This window comes from Artemia sp. Qi Xiang Cuo, chromosome 7, assembly GCF_049724085.1.
Source record: "Artemia sp. Qi Xiang Cuo chromosome 7, ASM4972408v1, whole genome shotgun sequence".
In the NCBI taxonomy this organism is placed as follows: Eukaryota; Metazoa; Arthropoda; class Branchiopoda; order Anostraca; family Artemiidae; genus Artemia; species Artemia sp. Qi Xiang Cuo.
The window spans coordinates 36043270-36049694 of NC_142800.1; positions in this window are offsets into that span (position 1 = coordinate 36043270).

Below are 6425 nucleotides of genomic sequence, written 5' to 3' on the forward strand. Positions count from 1 at the left end.
CGAAGGCTAAGGAAGGGCAGGGATAAGGAAGGGCTTGGGCCCTTCCTTAGGAGCTCTGATTATGGCGAAGAAAAATTATACATATAGAAGAAGCCTTTGCTTTTTTGATAAAGACACATGATAATTATTTACTTACCGTTATTTGGTTCAATGCTTTCATCTGTTAATTTAAGACCCCTTCTATAATGACCCTTGAATAATCACAAGTCAAAGTGGTGCAACATGCGCATACCTGTAAAATTTGGGGGAGGGAGCCCTAGACACAGACTCCTACAATTACTTTGACCAAATCTTTGTTGCAACAATCCTAATATCAACAAGGCCTACTTTCCTCACTGCTCTTCTAAAATTTATCATGACGCTATTGAATTACAATGAACTACGTAGGCATTTTTAAGCCCTTGTCTATGGGGTTGCAGGCAATACTGCTTTTAAAATTGCGATTTTAGTGTTATTTGTTTTAAATTATTGACTTAAAACATATAAATTCCAACTTTGATAGAAATCAAACATCATATCTGAAACTGCCTACTATTTTTTCTTTTGGGACAATTGACCATTTTAGACGACTCCTAAACAATCGCGAGTAGAAAGAGCTGCAGCAAGTTATATACTTAAGAAATTCGTGAAGGGTGAGTAGTAGGGGTTGTTGTATCTTTGGATCTTTTCTTCGAAAAGGACTATTTGTATGCTATAGGGTTCGTGGGGCTGTACAGACAATGTTGGCCCGGATGCATATTCTATGGACTCTTTGATCGCCCCAACTAAACTAAATCTTCAAAATTTTAAGCCAATTTTGTTTGTCTTTAAAAAAGATGCTAGTACCTTTAATTTGCGATTGTTTGAGCCCTCCTTTAGCTTCATATCGACTAGTAGAATGATCGTCTATTCTATATTAATTCCGCGCTGACGTAAAGGCTCTTAAACCTACTGAAATACATTTGCTCCTTTAAGAAAGGATAATATTCACTCCGTTTCACGCTCCTTCCAAAATATTTATGTCTTGTTAGGCATACATGTAGAAATTTATTTCGAGGAGACAGAAAACATAAAAACAGGTGGATTCGGTTATAACTTTAAAATAGAAAGATCGCAAAATCATTCGGACTTTAAGATAGGAGGACGGTCTGGAATTTCAAGGCCCCCTTCTCTTTTTGTGTGTCCCTGTCCCTTATTCGATCCTTAAATATCAAAAATAAATAAGTTGATTCGAATAGACGAGATTTCCGACCCAGATCTTGTTCATCAAAGAATTATCTAGGCTTTTGGGATTTTAATATCGTAAACTTGTTTTTCTCCTTTAATTCATTATTTTGAAGAGAAAAGCAAGCGATTTCTTGTAACAACACATTTTGATAAGATAGCTAGCGCTTCTTAAGTTATTAAGTTGTGTGAATTAACTCAGCACGGACACTAAGTGGCACAGTTTTTTTGCTTTGGAAGGTTCCATTGTGCTTTTAAAGCAACTTGTTAAACTGAATCTGGTAAATATAGTTTTCTACCTTTGGCTCAGTGGAAAGCTAAAGAAAAAACTCAAGGTTTGTTTAAGTTTTTGTAAATAACTTTAGGATTTTGTTGTGTAACGCTGATCATATAATAAATGAAGATAAAGAAAAATCAGAGGGGAATCTTAGAGCCCTTTGTTATAAAAGTTATTCCGTTGTAAAAGTGTCAAGGCCGCTAATGAAAGTAGAAAGGAGGGTGCTACTCGTGACGGGCACCCCTGCTGCCACCTACAACTTTTTTACATAATTTATGCATGTTTTTATGGTTTTTCTCACTTGAAAAAACATGATTTTTCTCACTTTGATGGATGTTTCTTGTACGGTTATGAGTGTTAGTCAATTTATTTGTTGTTTTTCATGGATGTCAACATCAATTTATGTCTGTTTTATGGTTTTTGTCAGTGAGAATTAAAAAACAGCGACGAGTACAGCAATTTATGGATGTTTTATGGTTTTTATCAGTGAGAATGGAAAAACAGGGTTTTTCTCACTTTGATGGATGTTTCAAAAACAAGATCACGTGTTTCCTTCTCAGCCAATCAGAGGGCTTGTTACATTTGCTTCTCAGCCAATCAGAGGGCTTTTTACATCTGCTTCTCAGCCAATCAGAGAGTTACATTTTGGCGGTGGGGGTTTTCAGAGAAAATGAGGCAATGATTGTTACCATATTTGTTTTATTAGTCAGCGAATAGAATTCAAAGGAGTGAGAAGAACAATTTGACTTTACTCTTTTGGATATGTTTATGTGTGTTGATAACGAGTGGAATGTTTACCCTATTAGAAGTTGATAGTGTAGTTGATGGTAATAATACAAGAGCCCCAAACATTGCGATGGAAATCACGAGAGGATCACGGCTTTGTCTGGAATGGGATGAATTATATGCAAGATATGTGATATCCTTGAGCAAATTTAAAATGGAGGATCAATTATGCTTCACTGAAAAAGTTGATATAGCACATGTGAATAGACTTCAATGTGCTTTAAGTGAATTGGTGAAACATATCGAAGACAATAAACTGTATCGCTAATTGTACGTGCTTAGTATTATTGTTGTTGTTGTAATTATTCAATAAAATTGTTTCGAAATCGAAAATGTTCCCTTTCTTTTCTGGTTAGGTTAGACTAGGGGCTAACGAATCAGGGTCAGTCAAGAGTCAGCAGTCAGAGTGAAAGGATTGAAAAATGAATATATTTGAGAAAGAGAGAATTAGATCAAATCTAGTGTTTAGGGAAAAACATTTGATTTTGGATGATGATTTTCTCGAGTTATCTCTTCAACGCAGGATATTCTCTCGTCAGGGAACACTTGACAATATAATGAGGACTGATTCTCCCCCATTGGACTATTGTATGAAACTTTTAAAATGTGATTCAAGTGCTTATACTCAATTTATTGATATATTAATTGGAACAAAGCAGAATCATATTAGTACAGGAAAATGAGCTCCAAAAAGAGGTCGACCCGAAACAAATTGCAACAGAAATGATTTTTACACCATCTTGTAGAGAAAAAAAACCTGAACAACATATAAATTTTCGCATATTCTGAGTCGACGCAAAATAACCGTTTTTTGGCTTTTAATGCTATTTTTTTCGTTATTCGAATAAATATCGCAATTTTCGTGGACATCGGTTTTTCTTGAACGGAAGTATGATTCTAACCCAAAATAACATGGCGAGACCGAAAACGAAGTCGGATTTAGCGTAAGAAGCACCATAAAAAAAGTAACTGTATTTTTTCGACTTTTTTCGCCTAAAAAATACAATTTTCGTTGTAGCCCGATTTTCTTGAATGAAAGTGTGGTTCTGACGTAGAATCACGAGCTGAGATCGAAAATAGAATCAAATAGGTTGTTCACTGAACCAGAAAAAAAAATCGTAATCATTAATGAATGATCTACATTTTTTTAGAAAATAATTAGGGAAAGTGAATTACAAACCGAACTGGTTTTCAGTGGTCAGTATCGTAAATCACACTTAAAAAACTCTTCGTATACAATTTAGGGTCAACCCATAGTGTCTAATCTTCACAGTCTATTAAATAGAATCAATCTTATAAAAAATACAAAATAGAGAATCAGATTCCGACTAGTTTCACAACTTTTTCATTTGGAATGATATTTTTCATTTGGAATTTTTCATTTGGATGATGCATCTGTACACCCAGACCTATTTGCAGAGGTGCAATTACAGCTTGTGGTCTAGCTGCTTGTATGATCGCATGACCAATACTAGCAATCTTGAGGTCTACGGTCTTCCCAACAAATATTTCCCGAAGAAAAAGTCTGAGGCTGTCAGGTACAAAGTTCACAGCTTCTGAAGTGGTTGACAGTTTTTCTAAAACGTCGTAGTCGTCTTTGTTTGTCTGTAGGCCTTTTATGTCGTTTTTCAACAGTTTCGCTGCAGCGCAAAGCACCTGTGCTTTTTCCTTCTCGGGATCTGCAGATCTTGCTTCCACATGATACTGATTTAAGATTGATGACGCAGTATCCGTGAAAGTCACTACATTCGACTTTCCGTCGACAGTCGAGATGAGAATTCTAGTACCGAAGTGCTCGAGAATCTTTTTCTTCATATAAACATTGCTGTAAGGTTCAACATCCACTTCAAGAGCGTCACGCATCTTTTGAACTACATCACTGACTGTTGTCTGTTCTTCGTCATTCCTTTCAAGAAACTGCATCGCTTTTATGAAAGCATCCGTTTTCACCTCGTCCTCTGGTCTGCCTGACCTTCTTCTCTTTTTCTCAGGCTCACAGTTCAAGTTCTCGTATTTGAATGGAATCCCTCGGCTTGTCCGAAAGTTATTGCTGCAAAGCTGATGGTACACGGCATCAGCGGCATGAAGGTCTGGGACGGTGCATATCCTTCGGTAAACACTGACTGCCCAGTCATCATTTCTCAGTTCGCATGTTTCTTTAATTGTTTTGTCAAAGTCTATGGTCCGAACGCAGAAAACATCTGAGCCTTTCCGGTGTGAAGCTGAGAGGTCAACAGGGCAGCCACAAAACAAGCAACACTCGTTAAACCTGAACTGTGAAGTACTCGACCGCAACTCGCACTTGGCAGTGGAAATTTTAGCTAGCCACTCATCCTTTCGCCTTTGAGTGTCATTGTCAATTTTACGCCTGTGTGTATAATTTTTTCTGCATAACTCATGGACCTTCTGTCCGGCAGTGACCACAACGGTATCCCTTCGCATCTGACTAGATTGGTTAAATCCGGCAGCTCCTTTCTGTGTAATAATCGTGTAATGTGAGTCGTCTTCGACATTTCTTTTGCAGATTCTGCAGTGCTCCAACTGAGTAGACATCTCGCTATAAAAAAAAAAAAGAGTTATTAAGCAAAACATATCTGATCGAAATTTTAAGAGATTTATTTTTTTCAGCCTTGTTGAAAGGTCCAGTAATAATGTCTCTAGGGATGTCAACGTCCCCAAAGTCTTCAAGACAACGGCTATAGGCAAGGCAATTACTTCATTGTTGCACATGGATACGTTATTGAGAGGGCTATGTTTGTTTGAACTTTACTTTCCAAGAAGACGAGGGATATTCAAATGAGCCTTACAGAGAATGTTGAGGAAAGTGTTGAACTAAATGAAAACACGTTATGTTTACACAGATTGTCAAAAGGGTGAAACACAGGAATAAGTAAGTATATTAATTGGGAAAATTCAGGGAATGATAAGGGATATGATCAAAAGACAATATTTGCATGCTACCAATACTACTTGAGCTACTACTATCATACTTCTCCATTTACAATACTGAGGGGAAAGTTGAACTAAATCCAAAGACGCTGTGTGCATGCACAGCGTCAAACTAGCCTAGCTCAAGAATTAATTGGGGTATTAAGTTGGAACTTTCAGAGAATGCTTAAAGGGGAAATATCGTCTCATCAAAAGGCAATATGCGCACACTACTGCTAACGCTACTGTTAGTGCAACATTTACTACTACTACTTCTATTGCAACTACTTTTAAAGTTAACCTGTCGTGATGATGAGGTCACCTGTTGGTACAAGGTGTATTTCAGGGGACGATTGTCTTCTCAATATATGTCGCTGTAAAACAAAAAAAAAAAAAAAAAAAACTTCAACTGACATGAAAAATCAAAGAATTTGACGCAAAGCAGTAAAGTAAAAAAATTTATACTTTAAACTTTTAAAGTATTAAGTTCCGAACCACCATTATAAAAACCGACTTCTTACCTGCGCTAATCATTCATCAGAACACTAGCAGATTCACCGGAAAGTATTACTCGACTGTTAGATGTCGGAATTTCGAATAAAATTTTTTATCGGGGTAGATGGCGAATTTAAATAAAGGTTATGACTGTCACTGACCGGAACTATTTTTCTACTCGACTTTCTGGCATTACTTGAGGCCTTCGCCTAATTGATTTCTCAGTCAAATCTTGGGAATAAACTTTGAAATCTTTAAAACACTGAGTGATGAATGTGACGATTTTCATTTTTGTTGCATTACGTAGCCTTCGAAGTGTCTTATACTAATGCCTAGTTCAGGTATTTTTACGAACAACCGATCATCTGTTGAATAACAAGTGCCCATTGATTGTCTTTACAAAAATTACCGCAACGCATATTGATGATAGTGAAACTTTTTTGTTTTGCACCAGACACCCAATCGGACTTCATTTTCTGTCTCAGCTTGTCATTCTGCATCAGAATCATACTTCATTTCAAGAAAAACGGTCGGATACTAAAATTATATTTTTTTCCGGAAAACGTAAAAAAAATCGCATTAAAAGCCAAAAAACCGTTATTTTGCGTCGACTCAGAATATGCTAAAATGGATATGTTGTTCAGTTTTTTTTTCTCTACAAGATGGTGTAAGAATCATTTCTGTTGCAATTTGTTTCGGGTCAAACCTCCATTTGCCTGTACTATATTGTGGATAT